The sequence below is a fragment of the Podarcis filfolensis genome (assembly GCF_964270895.1).
Source record: "Podarcis filfolensis genome assembly, chromosome: 2".
NCBI lineage: Eukaryota > Metazoa > Chordata > Lepidosauria > Squamata > Lacertidae > Podarcis > Podarcis filfolensis.
Genome location: NC_139605.1, coordinates 116,392,059 through 116,409,889, shown reverse-complemented (window position 1 = coordinate 116,409,889; position 17,831 = coordinate 116,392,059). Strand labels below are relative to the sequence as shown.

Sequence of the window (17,831 nt, the reverse complement as noted above, 5' to 3'; positions counted from 1 at the left end):
CAAGAATGAAAAGTGAGGTTGATGTTTGTGCACCTATAATGAACCATTGTGAGTCACGCTCCTCTGTTATGGAAAGTAAAGGAAGAGGACCTGATTTCTTCAGGCTTTGATACGGCCTTAAGGTGGGGGACAACAGGGCTTTAGGTTGTTCCAAGTATTTAGAGTGTGAGTCACCCACCTAGAACAGGTTGTAACTGGTTTGTCCAAGATGATTCTAGGAGAGCACCTGTGAGAAAAGCTAGGTGCTTTGGCTAGAGGTGGGGATGGGCAAATCCTTCCACACTGGCTTCTCATTTCTCCATCAATTCACCACATTCTGGCAGCACCCTATGACTACTATGTTTAATAGTCCTCACAAAAGAAATTTCAGAATTTTAGGGCATGACAAGCACTGTAACTCTCCAATGGCTTGACTTCACCCCTCAAAGGAGCACTCTTCCATTGTCTCCCGAGACAGACGGATGCTAGCCAACAAATCTCCTAGCATACATACTTGTACGTGATTTCATCTCATTTCATCTCATTCTGGCAAGCAGTTTTCCCCAGTAGGAGGCATTTTTGTACAGTGGTACCTCGGGTTACATACGCTTCAGGTTACATACACTTCAGGTTACAGACTCTGCTAGCCCAGAAATAGTGCTTCAGGTTAAGAACTTTGCTTCAGGATGAGAATAGAAATCATGCTCTGGCGCACGGCAGCAGCAGGAGGCCCCATTAGCTAAGTAGTGCTTCAGGTTAAGAACAGTTTCAGGTTAAGTACGGACCTCCGGAACAAATTAAGTACTTAACCTGACGTACCACTGTATGCTGTTTTCACCAACATATATGCATCCTTCACGCACACTTTCCCCTCATACACAAACTTATGTACATGTTTTTTGGTTGGATAAATGCTTCCAATATACAGTGGTACCTCAGGTTACATACGGTACTGTCAGGGAACTGCCATCGGCTCAGGAGCAAGAGGGGAAAAGGTGGATGGATTACAGAGAGCCCCCAAAGATCGTGGGAAGCAGCACTTCCTCAGGGGCTCAGAGGATGCAAGGCGGTGCCAGGACACCTTGCCTGAACAAAGCGGGGAGGAGAGAGGTCCCCCGTTACCCAAGCCTTCCTTGCGCAGTAAACTTTCACGCAGAGAGGGGAGGCGCAGACTGGGGGTCAAGAAACTACTCTGCTGGGGAAGATTTAAGGACCGCCCACTCTCAGATTCTGCCAGTGAATGAGCGAGACATGGAATAGAGGCGCTCTGCATTCTAAAGGTTTTTACCACCAACAAGAAAGCTCTAGAACATACTATTGAGGCATATTGCCTGATTGTTCTCCAGCAACCACCCGATACCTCTAACACATACGCTTCAGGTTACGTATGCTTCAGGTTACAGACTCCGCTAACCCAGAAATAGTACCTCGGGTTAAGAACTTTGCTTCAGGATGAGAACAGAAATCGTGCTCCGGAGGCGCGGCAGCAGCAGGATACCATTAGCTAAAATGGTGCTTCAGGTTAAGAACAGTTTCAGGTTAAGAACAGACCTCCAGAACGAAGTAAGTTCTTAACCTGAGGTACCACTGTATAGGCATCTGGTTGGCCACTGCGGGAAAAGGATGCTGGACTAGATGGGCCACTAACCTGATTCAGCGGGTCTCTTCTTATGTTCTTGGGCATATTTACGCCCGCTTCCTCTGAGGCATCAAAGGCTATGACAGAGAAAGGACACTGAGAGCATCATTCACGTTTTGTTTTGAATGACTCAGCAGTATGGTCAAACACTAGGAACTGATAAATCAGATTTGGTCCTAGGAAGATGCAGAATGAGATTGGATTAATGACACTTGGGCTGGACTAAAGCAAGGGTGGTGAACCTGTAGCCAACCAGATGGCTCCCATCAGCCCTAGCTGGTGTAGCCAATGGTCAGGGATGATGTGAGTTGTAGTCCAGCAACTTCTGGAGAGATACAATTTCCCCACCTCTGGACTAAAGGCAGACTGAATGTCTTCCTTTCCTTTCCTTTCCTACACCATGGGTGGCCATGGAAGAGTCACCACTATCCCTGGTCAGTCTGTCCCTTGGGTGGTCCTCAAGCCTCCCCAGTTGATGATGTTATGCCACCTAAACATGTTATCCATATCTGTGAAACTCTCACTTTGACACCTACATGATGTCATTAGCAGAGCCCATTTGGGTGGGTGCTCCTCTCACCTGAGATTTTACACTCCCAAAAAGTGTTGTACTAATGAATACCCTGCACGTGTCCTGGGAAAAATGGGACATCCTGTTTTTTATTGCAAGAGAATGGCAGCCATTTTGGTTGCTGTGGTCTCATGTGATTTTGTGGCATGATTCCCCAAGAAATGTGCTTTTTGGGGGGTTGTGATGTTGCATGCTGCCCCAAACCCTTAAACTATGGGGAGATGGTGTCCAGGAAGGTGGTGTCCCGGATTTTGGCTTCAAAGTGTTGAAGGATATGATGATGCATTCTTTGAGGGTGTGGAGAGGAAATTAAGGCTGCCACAAGAAAATGAGTTGCTATTTACCCCCAGAATGCCTTGGAATGATGCAGTGTCCAGGCCATTCTGGGGAAATAAAATGATGATCAACCAGAATGGTGAAACATAAAAGTAAAAGAAAAATGAAAACAAATATGAATCAAATGGGAATCTAGTGAATAAGTAATGAATCAAATTACATTTTATTTCCTCAGAATGCATCATGTTGGGTCATTCTATGTGTGGGTGTGGAATAAAGGCTGCCATAAGAAACTAAGAGCTAGGGAACTAGGGCCATTTTTAATGTTTGATGTTTTATTATGTTTCTGTATATGCTGGAAGCTGCCCAGAGTGGCTGGGGCAACACAGTCAGATGGGCAGGATACAAATAATAAAATTGTTGTTGTTGTCTAAGAGTTGCTATTTCCCTCTTGAATGCCCTGATACAATGCTATGTGCAGGGTATTATGGGGAAATAAAATGGTGACCACCAAGAACGGCTGCCAAAATCAGCTTTACTGCTGCTGTCACACAGTGGCAATGAAAAGAAATAGAATAATGAAAATAAATATGAGCCTAACGAACAAATAATGAAACAAATGTGGTTGTAGTGGATTATCAACAAAAGAAAGAAGTATCTTCTAACAAAAAACAATGTGAGATCAAGACAAACATTCTGACACATCCTTTACTACTTGATTCCAGCTCTGACCATCTGCACAGGGTAAGAGTCAGGCCTATTCCCTCCCCTGGACCAGAATAGAGTGACACATCTATCTCTATCCTACATAAGATTTTGTGATACACCTGCACAAGTTCTTTCAGTCCCATTTGGTTGGTAAGCTCTTTTTTTCCAGAGCACTCACATGTAAAACACATTTGACTGTCTCTGCATCAATCCAGCAAATCTGCAACTGGAAACTATTGAAATCCACTGAGGACTCAGCTGGTGAAATGGGGCGATCTTGTTTGCAAGGTTTTTTAAAACAGATTCTTCATTTTTATTGACTAATTTACTGTGTCCACTTGTGTATAGCATCTTATGTGCTTCAGAAATGGTCAGGGATACAGAATGCTTACCTTGATTATATATTTCTTTGATTAACTTGTTGTCCTTTTGTCTTCGCTATTGCACAAACATCCTTCCTTTGGCCAGTACATACTTGTGCAACCCACTGTTCCCTAGACTGTTCATTATTATTTATCTGTGGAACAGGCAATAATGGGTTGATACTACTTTGCCTTAGGGATTGGCCAAAATGGCATTCAATAGAGAAAAGGTGTCGTGGTTCATTGTGGCACAATTTTTCAAGTACACCAGCCCCCTTCTTTTGACTCCTGCATTTCTACAGGTATATGCACCCTCCCCCATGAGTCAAACATAATTGCTTTTCTGAAATTTGTGTTTACAGAACCAAAGACGTAATAACAGGACTAGAATTGGGTTCAATTTACTTTAGCGAAGATGGAGAGGAGTGTGAACTCACTAGCCGGGTTGGTTAAATAAAGTGTGTGCAGTAATGTCTGATGCCCAAAGAATATTCAGTTACTCAGGCTGTTTTCCATGTAAACTCAAAATCTCTGAAGCACCTGATTCCTGGGCTACAAAGTGTCTCTGCTGTCTTTTTTTTTTTTTAACACACCGATTTCCATAGTTTATCCACCCTTGCTGCTAAATTTGCATAATGCACCTGCTAAAAAACGCCAGGGACAATTTAGTAACAAAGAAACCCCCCTTCCCTATGAAATCAAATGCAAAACTTCAGAAATGTCAACTGCAAACTCTCTAACCTATGGAAGGCATTCTGAACTCCTTTGTAGAAGTGTCAAATGCAGGAAGGGTCTAATGGGGCCTCTGAAAGAACTCTTGGTGAGAGTCTAGTGGTCTGGCCAGGGTCCTGTATCTCCTCCCCCTTCATGCCCTTTCTTGAACAGCCTCTCCATATATTTGGTGGGTGAGCACGAACCCTTGTGCACTCACAAGCATATGTACAACAAAAGATATGATCAAGGCAGATGGTTTGTGCATATGGTGACATCACACATTACATTACAGACAGACATGGTAAGGCTGCATGGCTGTTCATGTTTAGCCTGGAGAAGAGAAGTCTGAAAGTCATCTTCAAATATCTGAAGGGTTGTCACATGGAAGATGGTGCCTGTAACTCCATGCAGCCTCTGTTCATGGAAGCAGCATGTAGGCATCATAACTAGGGGTGGATAAACGTGTTCTAACCTGTTCTGTTAGAAATTGATATTGCCTTGCTATTTACCAAAAAGTGCAGTATAAATTTGGTCTCATGAACTGGCAGGACACCGAGGAAGGCGATGAGGAACCTGGCAAGGGGGGGGGTTGCATACTGGGGGATTGATGCACACTGGGACAAGCTGAAGAGGGGGAAGGGGAGGATGGAGAGAGAGAGAGAGAGAGAGAGAGAGAGAGAGAGAGAGAGAGAGAGAGAGACCCATGCTTGGTGCACAGGTACAGTGGTACCTCTGGTTACGTACTTAATTCGTTCCAGAGGTCCGTTCTTAACATGAAACTGTTCTTAACCTGAAGCACCACTTTAGCTAATGGGGCCTCCCGCTGCTGCCACACCGCCACCATGGGATTTCTGTTCTCATCCTGAAGCAAAGTTCTTAACTTGAGGTACTATTTCTGAGTTAGCGGAGCCTGTAACCTGAAGCGTATGTAACCTGAAGCGTATGTAACCCAAGGTACCACTGTATTCATTTTCAACCTCTGAACTGACCACTTGCATATTTTGGCTGCGTCACTGGCTTGTAGCCAGACACATTGCAGTGGTCAAGCATGAAGTTGATAAAAAGCCACAGATGCCAGCTCACATGTTGCTGAAGAAATGCAGCTCTAGACACAGCCACAGTCTCCAAGACACAGCAAGCATATGGCCAGCCCACTTTAGGAATGTTTAGAATCTGGTTTAAATTATAGCAAAATTACCAATGTGTAATAATTTATTGGTTTTAGGTAATTTTATCGGAATTTTCATTGTCCACAATTTAGAATTTAACATAAAACATGCAGGAGAGGATTTATAATAAAGTAATATGAAAAATGAGGTCATCTCACGTCCATCTTATCCTCCCGCAGGGTAAATTTGCCCTGAAAATTAACTCAGAACTGTGATTTAGAGAGTTGTTTATGTGAGGTTATCACCCAGTTAGCACCTCATCTGAACCAAGCCTCAGCTCAAGAACATATGGAACAGCAGAACAGCATTTGCATGGATTTTTAAAAGGGACAGACTTTTAACACTGCTGTTCTCAGGTCCAGTATCATGCCCAAGCCTCCCCAACACCATCACACATTACTGAAGAATCTACTCTGTCTGGTGTTATGTTGCATTAGTACACTCTGTAAGAGGCTGCCTGGTCTTCTGCTGAGTCCATAGAATGCTTCTTGTGGCTCAGAATACTAGGAAAGCATTGTCCAACATTATCCAACGCTTGCAGGGCATCTTGTGGGCCACTGGGAGAACAAGATACTGGATTAGATGGGCTGTTTGCCTGATCCAGTAGGGCTCTTATATTCTTAATATATTATCAACCATTCAAAATACAGCTCAGCAGCTGCAATCTGTGAAATGGCCAGGTGTACAGGTGTAATGGGACGCGGGTGGCGCTGTGGTCTAAACCACAGAGCATAGGGCTTGCTGATCAGAAGGTTGGTGGTTTAAATCCCCGCGATGGGGTGAGCTCCCGTTGCTCAGTCCCTGCTCCTGCCAACCTAGCAGTTTGAAAGCACGTCAAAGTGCAAGTAGATAAATAGGTATTGCTCTGACGGGAAGGTAAACGGCGTTTCCGTGTGCTGCTCTGGTTCACCAGAAGTGGATTAGTCATGCTGGCCACATGACCCGGAAGCTGTCTGCGGTCAAACACCGGCTCCCTCGGCCAGTAAAGCGAGATGAGCGCCTCAACCCCAGAGTCATCTGTGACTGGACTTAACGGTCAGGGGTCCCTTCTACATTAATTAGAAAGGGCCTTACAGAGGAATCCTAGGCATGTTTACTCAGAAGGAAGTCTGACTGAGTTCAATAGGACTTACTCTCAGTTAAGTGTACATTGGGCTTACAACCTTAGGGTTCATCAGTGTGTACTTGCATGCATGTGCAGTAGAACAGGGATGGGGAAACCTGTGGCCTAGCGATGGGGAAGAAATGTAATTAAATGCAAACCTATCTAATTTGCATTTTCCAAAACAATACAAGAACCAAAGCACAGTTATTATTTGAAATTTGCACTTCTCCAAATCTCGCAATGCAGTTCTGTACAAAAGTGCGTGCATGTAAGGTGGGCATAAAGACAGCATAAAAAGACACCATTTTAGGGGAAATTGCTTTGCAACACCACATTTAATATTGCATGCAGGCATGTGTATATTAGGAAGCCTTTGCACTAAAAAGCTGTTGAATTTTCACAAGGACATTTAAAATAACAACAACGGTAAACTGATGTGGAGAACTGATTGGAAAAGTGAGAAATGGAGAGAAACCAAAATGGACAGATTGGCCCATCCCTAGAGTGGTCCACTGGATGGACTCTCAACTTCCATCAGCTCCAGCCAGCATGGTCCGCAGTCCGGGATGATGAGAGTTGCAGTTCAGAAGCATCTGCAGCCTCCACTGGACTCACAGCTCTGTGCTAGAGGCCAAATGGATTTGCATCCCACTTAGACATGGAACTTCTACTACTCTCTGATGGGATGGGAGGAGAGCCAAACAGTGAAGAATGTCAATGCTAGCCACTCTCACCAACAACATTTAATGATTGCTGTTGACCCAGGTACTCAATGAGTTAAGGGTACAAACAGTGAGGGGGGAAAGTATTTGATCCCCTGCTAAATTGGCCCGTTTGCCCCCTGGCGAAGAAATGACCAGTCCATAATTTTAATGGTAGGTTTATTGTAGCTGTGAGAGACAGAATAACAACGGGAAAACCACCAGAAACCCAGAAGACAAAAGTCAGAGATTGATGTGCATTATAATGAATGAAATAAGTATTTGATCCCCTATCAACCAGCCAGATGTCAGGCTACTTGGTATCTTCACTGTATGTAACAAGATGAGATTAGAAGCACCTGTCTCTTACAATAAACCTACCATTAAAATTATGGACTGGTCATTTCTTCGTCAGAGGACAAACGGGCAAATTTAGCAGGGGATCAAATACTTTCCCCCCTCACTGTAGCTGTTCCTGGCAACCTTGAAACTATTGGCTTGTTTTTACATGTTCTTAATGTTCAAAAATGTTTTTAAATGTATGGCATTTAAAAATACTATTTTATTACTTTGGTGCTTGCTGCCCCGGTCTCCTTTGGAGGGACAGAATAGAAATCACATAGATAGCTAGATAATAAAACAAGAAGGCGGAGTGATTTCACAGAGCATGTATACAAGGCCTTTCTCCAATATCAATCAAGCCATCACACCCACACTCATCTAGGGTTGAGCAGTGTCTTTGTTAGGGGATATTGCATCCCAACCAATTTGGGCCCCAGCATCTCTCAATTTTAGCAATTAACCACTGCATTTATCTATCAATAGACCCCACTGTGAGACCACCTGAGAACAGGCTGCCTGTACTGTTCATCTAGATGGGAAAAGCAATTACCAAGATGGAGTGGATGCGCAACCTAATCAGTCATTGAGAGTCTTATTGGTTCCAGCCCAGTCTATTGTGCTGCATATTGCAGACCCTGATTCCACTCTGATGTGTTTTCTTGGAAATCCATTAGCTCTCAGAACATGGTAGCTGGATGCTGGCTCATTTCTGCGTGAGTAAATTGCTAAAGCACACATAAATATACACATAACAGTAATAATATACAAGGCATATTAAATGTGATTCTGGCATGCTCTCTTATATGAAAGCCTTGCCCCCATCTAGTTGCTCAGTAGTGAGGAAGAGGCACTCTGCATATGCACCTTTCTTCATGTTCGAAGGCTGAGATTTGGCATTTAGAACGGACCCCAGAGCTGAGTCCTGGTGTGCTGTCACTCAAATTAAACCCCAATGAAGGCATTGGTCTACGAATCTGCTCAAGGAAGTCCCATATTCTGGATGTAATAGGTTATATTCTATGGGTGAGGAACTTGTGGCCCACCAAATGCTGTTGGACTACAACTCCCTTCATTCCCAACCATTGGCTATGCTGGCTGGGGCTGATGGGAGTTGGAGTCCAAGAAGGTCTGGAGAGGCACAGGTTCTTCACTCCAGCTATATTCCTATGCTACAAGAACAGTTACAGTTTGATCTAGCCTATAGGTTGGTGTTTCACAAACTACAGAGGCATGCCTTTTCTGAATCAAAGATCTGCTTCATTCTCTCCACACCACTTCTGTGTGAGTTACTGCTATGGGCATGCCACCTGACTGGTTCATTAAGAGATGCAACAGGCAGCCTTCTCCAAAAGCAGGTAATCCTCTAGGAGTGTAATTGCATGATCCAAAAATCACACAACTTAAGACAAGGACTGTCCCAAGGTCATCCAGTGAGCTTCATGGCGAAGTTGAGATGAAAACTTTGTTCTTCCTGGTTGTAGTCCAGCAGTCTGACCACTACACCAAACTGGATTGACCACATAACACCGGTCTTAAAAGACCTACATTGGCTCCTAGTACGTTTCTGAGCACAATTCAAAGTGTTGGTGCTGACCTTTAAAGCCCTAAACAGCCTCAGTCCAGTATATCTGAAGGAGCGTCTCCACCCCCATTGTTCTACCTGGACACTGAGGTCCAGCGCCGAGGGCCTTCTGGCGGTTCCCTCACTGCGAGAAGCCAAGTTACAGGGAAGAGGGCCTTCTCGGTAGTGGCGCCCTCCCACCAAATGTCAACGAGAACAACAGCTACCAGACTTTTAGAAGACATCTGAAGGCAGCCCTGTTTAGGGATGCTTTTAATGTTTGATGTATTATGGGGTTTTTTTTGTTGTTGTTGTTGGAAGCCGCCCAGATGGGCGGGGTATAAATAAATATTATTATTACTATTATTACTATTATTATTATTATTATTATTATTAGCCTTCTGCTAAGTCAAGCGTTGGAATTTAGACTCTGCCCCTTGAGCTATGGTTCCAGGTTTCAGATTTTAGACTTTCCAGAGATGTCAGCACTTGAATATCCTGGAGCAGTGTTGGAGCGTAGGTTGCTAGCACCCAGGGTAATGCAGAGGGAGTGAGTGGGAGGGAAGCAGATGGAGTACACATGCTCATTCAACTACCTAACGGTGTCCCCGTCACCCAAGAGATTGTAGCCACAGTTATGAAAAGAAGAGTCATTCCATTGTATGGAGAGGTCATATATTGGTTTGCATGGAGAAGCCATTTTCAGTGGAACCCAGCACCAGAAATGTATCAAGGCAGGACTGGGTGTTGAAATTTCGTGCCCCAAACAATTCTGTACCCAGGGCAACTGCCCTGCGCCCCCTCCCCATGCTATGACACTGTCCTGAAGACCTGGCAAATCAGCAGAGAAGGATTGAGAAGACACATCTACCACTTCTAATGAATATATATCAATCTTTCCATTTCTCCCTGTCCATCATTTTCCTTCTCTCTCTCTCTGCCCTCTCCACCCTTCTGCTCTAATAAAAGAGAAATATTAGAGAAGCAGTGGAGAGGGCATTGAGAACGATAATGAGAAATTGTGGGAAGAGGAGAGCGCGAAGCAGAAATATTAATATATTTATTAAAATATTAAAAGCAGCCCCTGTATGAATGTGTGTGTGCTTATCTGTGTGTGCGCTTCAAGGTAAGAGGACGATGTTTTCCAGGGACGCTGAGTGCTGGCACCTCTCTTTTTTATATAACAGCTGTGAATCAGGATTGTAGCTGGGTTCTTGAAAATACAATGCAGGTTTGCTAACTACTATGTGCAATTAAGGTATCTGGCTAACAATGGCAACCCAGCTCGTAATGTATTGCCAGCCTGGCCCATCTTTGCACTAGGCTAAGGTAAATAATAAGTATGTCATATTCTTATTTAACAGCACAAACAGCCAAGACAATGGAAGGAGAGAGCAGAGCAATAACCTGAAAGGGCAGAGCTGTGCAAAAGAACATAAAACTTGCCTTGTTGGATCAAAGGTCAAAAATCTCTGCACCCAATAATCATCATGTTCTTTTCTCCAGGCATCTGGTAATCACAGTTGGTTTGTCCTTGAAATACCTAAGTCTGGAAATAGGCATTGTGGAGATCTCTGTGCAGCAGCCAAAAGAAGCAATCCACCGTCTCCTCTCCCCTTCCCTTGTCTCCAGGCAATATCTAGGCAGTCAACAAAAACATTATGGTATGACCTTGCGCCTGTGTTTTCCTGCTTCTCCTGATGCCAGTCTATAAAGTTAGGTGGTGGTGGGGGGGCTCAAGGAAACTTGAGATGACAAGATGGAAACAAGATGACATCAGATCCTGTGTTTTCGTTTACTACAGGGGTGGGGAACCGTTTTTCGACCTGAGGGTTGCATTCCCTTCTGGGAAATTTCACATGCCGTTGGGGGCGGGGCCAGAGGCAAAAGTAGGTGGGGCAATGAATGTAAATTCTGCCTACATCTCTAATTTCTACAAATGCTCACACACCCCTCTCCACTCTCCTCCATTCAGACGGACAAGAGATAGTGGGTGGTTGCCCCAGGTACCAAATTGTTAGGGGGTGCAAAAATCCAACACCTGGTGCTGCCACAATACAACTGTGTGCTTCTGTAGCTGGGCTTCATTGAAAATGGCTTCTCCATGCGAACCAGGAAGTGACCTCTCCAGACAACAGAACGACTCTTCTTTTCTCTGCAGCTGCAATCTCCTGGGTGACGCAGACACCATTAGGCAGTTGAATGGACATGCAAACTCCATCTGTTTCCCTCCCTCCAACTCCACACAGCCCTGGGGGCTGGCAACCCATGCTACACCACTGGCAAGAGAGTTCAGCAGAGTTCAGCAGGCAGATTCCAACCACGCAAAAACACTTGGTGCAAAGCAAAAGTAAAGGGAGAGGCTACTGCTTCTGGTGGCAGTACGGGTTAGCAGTACAAAAGTCTTGTCAAGGTTGACATTCTTTCTGCCCTCTTCAGCCTCTGGTATCACGGTACCTGCTATGCCAATCACCCTTTTGTTGCAGCATCCTGTTGCCATGGAAACCAGGACAGGTGCCAGAAGATGCTTACATAGGGGTGTCCTCAAGTGATGTTACCACTGCGTTCACAGCCCCACTGCATGCACCAACCAAGGCAGGTGGCGATGATGATGATTATGCAGTGGAGACTGGTACCTTAGGATAAGTGGGGCACAACCCCACCAACCTAAGTCAGCCCCCTTCTGCCTGCCTCCTTCCTTAAATCCAGTCCAAGGGTTAGCACCACATGTCAGCTTCCTCCTCCTCCTCTGCCTCATTTTTGCCCCTCGTGCAACACAACAGGGAGGAGGCTGGGAGCAAAACTTGAATTAGCTGGGTTTGCTTTTCAGTGGCTTAGCCTCCACTTATTCTGTTGGCCTCCCTGACCAGGGGTGAACTTTGGTAATATGGTGCCCTGAGCAAGGACAAAATCCCCCTCCCCCATTTCTTATTTTCACAATAACTCCTTTTGGTACAGTTGCGTTTTAAATGGTTCTTCTCAGTAGGCATCTATACAAATATAGGAGATGATGATGATGATGATGTACCCCCTGGCTTAGCGCCCTGTGCAGGGGAACTGCTGTGCCACCATAAACCTGGCACTGCTCTGACTTCTACCCCGCCAGTCCCAATGGGCACATGCCCTGGCAAAACTGGTCGCTGTTTCCAGTCTTGTCATACGGGGACTGCCATAAATGTGAATTGGCACTCAGTTTGTCAGCTGAGAAAAGTCACTTCGTTCCCATGCCCTTTCAGGTTTACAAGGCACCACAAATGACTAACACCCAAGTTTGTGTAGGCAGATGTGTAGGCCCAGTTAAAATATATTATGGTGCAGTAACTTTTATGAAGTTGTTTGAACAGCTCTTCTGTCTTCACGACAGGTGCGAGCGCACAATTTTCTATCGGGTTTGCTAGATTTGCTGTGGTTTCCTTTGCCTTTGGAGAAGGATCAGGCGTCATGCGCCCTCTGCACACACAGACACACTATGCTTCAGAAGTGCTGCCTCTCTTAAAATCATCAGTAATTTCCATCAAAGCAGTTTTATTCGGTGGATTTGCCCTCCCACGCACCTCTCTAATCAAGATGTTGATTGTGCTGTGAGAGGTACTGTAATTTCCTCCGGTATTGGTTTCATAATGTGACTTTGGTAAATTGTTGGTCCCATTCATAGGTTCGTTTGAGTTCAAGATTCTTTTGCTTCTTCTTAACTTCAAAGGTTCTTTAAAGAGCTTCAGGCTGCTTTGCATTGACAGTGGAGAGTAGGGCTGTTGTTGAGGGTGTGGTGTATACAGAGAGACATCGGTTAAGGGTGAATTTGTCCCACCTCCTCCAGGCAGAGAGGCGCAGACTTCAGGCTTGTGGGATCTACTTTGCTTTCTACTAGAATCCCAAGGTCCACCAACCTTCGAGTTAAAGGATTCTGAAGCCCACCTGGAGTACAGTGTCCAGTTCTGGGCACCACCGTTTAAGAAGGGATATTGACAAGCTGGAACCCATATGAATGAGATGATAAAGGGTCTGGAAACCAAGCATTATGAGGAGTGTTTGAAGGAGCTAGGCATGCTTAGCCTGGAAGAAGAGGAGACTGAGAAGTGATATGACAGCCATCTTCAAATATCTGAAGCTAGAAGGTGGAGCAAGCTTGTTTTCTGCAGCTCCAATGGATTCAAACTACAAGAAAGGATAAGACATCCCTAAACATTAGGAAGAATTTTCTGATGGTGAGAGCTGTTCAACAGTGGAATGCACTACCTCAGAAGGTGGTAGACTCTGTTTTAAGCTCTTGCTTTAAAAGCTCATCTGCTGAAGAACAAGGAGTGGGGTTTACATTCTGCTGTGCGCGAACACAGAACTGAACCCGCTCCTTGCCCATGTGAATGACAGCTAAGCATGGTTTGGGGGTAATTGCCTTGCAAACCAAAGGCAGCCCTTGGTGTGCCAAGAATGACCCACAGACCAGAGGTTTCCCATCCCTGCTCTAATAAGAAAAAGCATTATTATTATTATTATTATTATTATTATTATTATTATTATTATATTTGTATACTGTTCACAACATAAAAATAAAAGAGCCTAGGACTGTTACATTTTGTAACAGTCCCATTAGCTACTGCTTTTAGAAGACACAGGAATGTTGTGAGATGCCCTCGCCAGAGAAGACTGCCTGACACACATTTGTATGCCCTTTTGGGGATGGAACATTTCTTTATACAACAACAAAATGCCCAGCAATTTTAGTCTGGATTTTCTGCAAAGATGGCTTTACCATTGTTTTATAGCTATACTGGATTTTTAGTGAGCTTTGCTAGAGCCTCTGTGATTCTGTGGTTTTACTCTTTTCTTTTTGTGACTTGATTGTATTTGATTTTAAATTATATGCCACCCCAAGAGTCTTGTTACCAAAGGGCGGTTTATTAAGTGAATGAATAAAAATAAAATAAAGGAAATCCAGCTTTGAAGGAGTCTTGAGTTCTTGGGGATATTGGCAGAAGGCAGTTAATGGGTCTTACGAATACTCTGACACAGGACTAGGACTTGTTTTCCACATCCTAGAAAGCTTTCCCTGAAAAGTAGGCCAAGGCAGGACCTGGTGAGTCACAGTCTCAGTTGACACCGAATGATTTCCAAGACCATGCCACTGCGCTGAAACGACCTGGAAAAAGTCAGCCTCGCCATGTAAAATAACAGCTCCCTTCCGAAAAAGGGTTACAACACTTGGGCTTTTTAGTTCAGTAAAAAGGCAAGTGTAGGAAGGATGACACATAACAGCGGTGCATAAAATTATGCATGGTGAGCAGAAAGAGATGTTTTCTCCCTCTGTCCTAATGACAGAACCATTGAAGCTGGAATTTGGAAGATGCAGGACAAAGGGAAAGCCTTCATCACACAGTACACAGTTAAACTATGGAATTAATTCCCACAAGATGTAGTGATGAACACCAACTTTAAGAGATAAATACATGGAGGATGCTATCAATGGCTTTTAGCTGTGAAGACTATATACCTAGCACCTTTGTTGTCTGAGGAGGTCTCTGTATGCTTCTGAATACCAGCTACTGAGGAACAGAAATGGAGGCAGTGCTGTTTTGCTCATGTTGTGACTGTGAGCTTCCCACAGGCATCTGGTTGGCCTTTGGCTTGATCCAGATGGGCCTTGGGCTTCATCCATTAGGGCTCTTCTTGTGCTGTGTGAATCATCCTCAGGGCAAAACGACTTTGTGAATTAACATTCAATAAAGAGTGCCCTTCCACTGGGACGTGCGACGCTACTCTGTCTGCACTTCTTGCTATTAGCAGTTGTTCAAGCCATTTCACTGCATTTCTGTTATGCTCCCAGGACTACGGGGATATGAGGACACCTAAGCGTGGTGAAGATCTTCTCCCTGGACTATTTCAGGAACCTGTTGCTGAAGAATCTTCTTCAGAGACCTCCACAGAGGAAACACACACCCCTCCAGCAGGAACCATGTGGCCATTGCTACCATACCAGTCTCAGAGGCGGCAGGCAGTGTAATATAGTGGTACCTTGGGTTAAGAACTTAATTCGTTCTGGTTGTCCGTACTTAACCTGAAACTGTTCTTAACCTGAAGCACCACTTTAGCTAATGGGGCCGCCTGCTGCTGCCGCGCCGCCGAAGCACGATTTCTGTTCTCATCCTGAAGCAAAGTTCTTAACCCAAGGTACTATTTCTGGGTTAGCGGAGTCTGTAACCTGAAGCGTATGTAACCTGAAGTGTATGTAACCCGAGGTATCACTGTACTTTCAGGCAGATATCCAGGGAACATGAAGAATGGGTCCCAAATCTAGCACATTTTGAAGAAAGTGAAGTAATCCACATTAACACCTGAAGAGGGCCTCCCCCATAAGACCATTCAGTCCAGAGTCTAAAATTATCTAGCTTCACTACTGACAGCAGGTCAGGGGCAGGGGAGAAATTTCATTCACTTCTCATTCAAAGACGGATCTACCTAACTTGCACATCACAAAACAATACATGAACCGTTTCAATATGTGAACCTTTAAAAGTCACACTTCTCTGAATTCTGCAATGCAGCCCTCCAGTCAAACAGACATACCAGTGTAAAGTGTGCAAAAAATGAACATTTTAGTGAAGAATAACATACACAAAAAATCATAATATTAGGGGGAAAGGCTTGCCAAAATGTGTATGTTAGGCAAAACTGCATGCAGGAATGTGTGTATTAAATGCTGTGAATAAGACTATGAATTGAAAGTGGAGGCAATAGGTGTGCCTTTCCCTGTTTATCTGTTCGTTTGGTAACACAAAAAACTTTAATAAAAACTAATAAAAACATAATTATCAAACGGATATGGAGAACTGAACTTAAGATTGGAAAAATGAGAAACTGAGAAAAAGGAAAGCTGATTCATGCTTCCCTAGGCTGGGCAAACGATTGGCATCAGCATTTGCATGCAACAGAAACAAAGTGCTTTCTCTAGAACTGTGTGTTGTTCTTCCTCAGGGAGGGCAACTGAGCACACACATGTGTATCTGCCGCAGTATATAAAGCCCTCAGTAAGCTTCTGATCTGTGTTAGCACAACACTGTTGCTGCTTATCCATTGCTGTGCTGTTGGTTTCTATTGATCTGTTCAGGGTCCACAGTGCTATCTCAGGCAGTGGAATAATACTGGTTGCTTATCACAGCTGCTTACAAGCCAACTACTGAAAGTGCCTGGTGATGGGACTTCAAAGTGCTTCTGCAGCTTTATACCTGCCAAGTTTTGGTTTTGAATAAGGGCACAGCTGAAGTCTGGCCATTCATATTAACATTGGTGAGTTGTTTCAATCCTTTTCAGATACGTCCAAATGACTTATAGATCTACTGAGATAGCAAAGCTGACTGAATGTGATACCGGCCATGTTATTCTTTTAGATGGTGCAAGTAAAAGAAATTGGTATTTGCCTGACACAGCCATATACCGGTACTCTCATTTTTCCAAATTAGGCCTTGAAGTAGTTACACAGACTCTTTCTTCAAACATCAACAGAAACCAGAGGGTGCCTTCAGACTATCAGTATTTTGCAGGAGGGTTTCAGGTGCATATGGGGAAATGTTGTTGTTGTTTAGTCGTTTAGTCGTGTCTGACTCTTCGTGACCCCATGGACGAGAGCACGCCAGGCACTTCTGTCTTCCACTGCCCCCCGCAGTTTGGTCAAACTCATGCTGGTAGCTTCGAGAACACTATCCAACCATCTCGTCCTCTGTCGTCCCCGTCTCCTTGTGCTCTCCATCTTTCCCAGCATCAGGGTCTTTTCCAGGGAATCTTCTCTTCTCATGAGGTGGCCAAAGTATTGGAGTCTCAGCTTCATGATCTGTCCTTCCAGTGAGCACTCAGGGCTGATTTCCTTCAGAATGGAGAGGTTTGATCTTCTTGCAGTCCATGGGACTCTCAAGAGTCTCCTCCAGCACCGTAATTCAAAAGCATCAATTCTTTGGCGATCAGCCTTCTTTATGGTCCAGCTCTCACTTCCATACATCACTACTGGGAAAACCATAGTTTTTACTATACGGAACTTTGTCGGCAAGGTGATGTCTCTACTTTTTAAGATGCTGTCTAGGTTTGTCATTGCTTTTCTCCCAAGAAGCAGGCGTCTTTTAATTTCGTGGCTGCTGTTTGACAATTAGGGTGGATTAAAGTGCTCTGTCACCCTAGTACAATAAATCTGCTTTTGAACAGAAACCGACTTTATGCAGTTAGAGTTTCACTAAAAGCATGTGGGATGAATTAATGATGGACAGGAAGATACATAAACATTGCACAAGTAAATTAGGACTAATGTGCATTGCTGTATAATCTCCCCACAAAGAAATCCCAGCCAACGCTCAATAAATAGCAGATATATTATCTGCACAAACTTTAGGCAAGCAAATCAGGATGACATGCCCTCCAACGTTTCTTGATGAAAATAGGGACACTTGGAGGGTATGGAATGAATGCTCAATAAATAGGTCATCTGGAGGCTCCAGAGTGATTTGTGGTATCCAGACATGCTTGTCCAATAATCATAGGTCAAATGCGTCTCAAGTGTGTTTTTCCTTGTACAGTTTTCTGTAGATCAATAATAATTTTCAAATACCTTGTGCACTCCGTACCAAAACTAATCTAGGAATATTGCCCAGTACTATCTGCAGGATTGAAGTCCCAACTTGCCTATCCAAATAGCCTGGGCAGCATCCAAAACCCGTAGGCACAG

General features: G+C 44.3%; 1 long non-coding RNA gene across 1 annotated transcript; it reads right to left on the bottom strand.

The window, feature by feature from the left end:
- Positions 1-1,538: 1,538 nt before the first annotated feature.
- On the bottom strand, positions 1,539-10,666 carry LOC310756027. Its single transcript, XR_014544661.1, has 3 exons — positions 10,574-10,666; positions 3,566-3,690; positions 1,539-1,695 (listed from the first exon to the last, which is right to left on the bottom strand). It is a non-coding gene; the product is annotated as an uncharacterized lncRNA (long non-coding RNA).
- Positions 10,667-17,831: the final 7,165 nt, after the last annotated feature.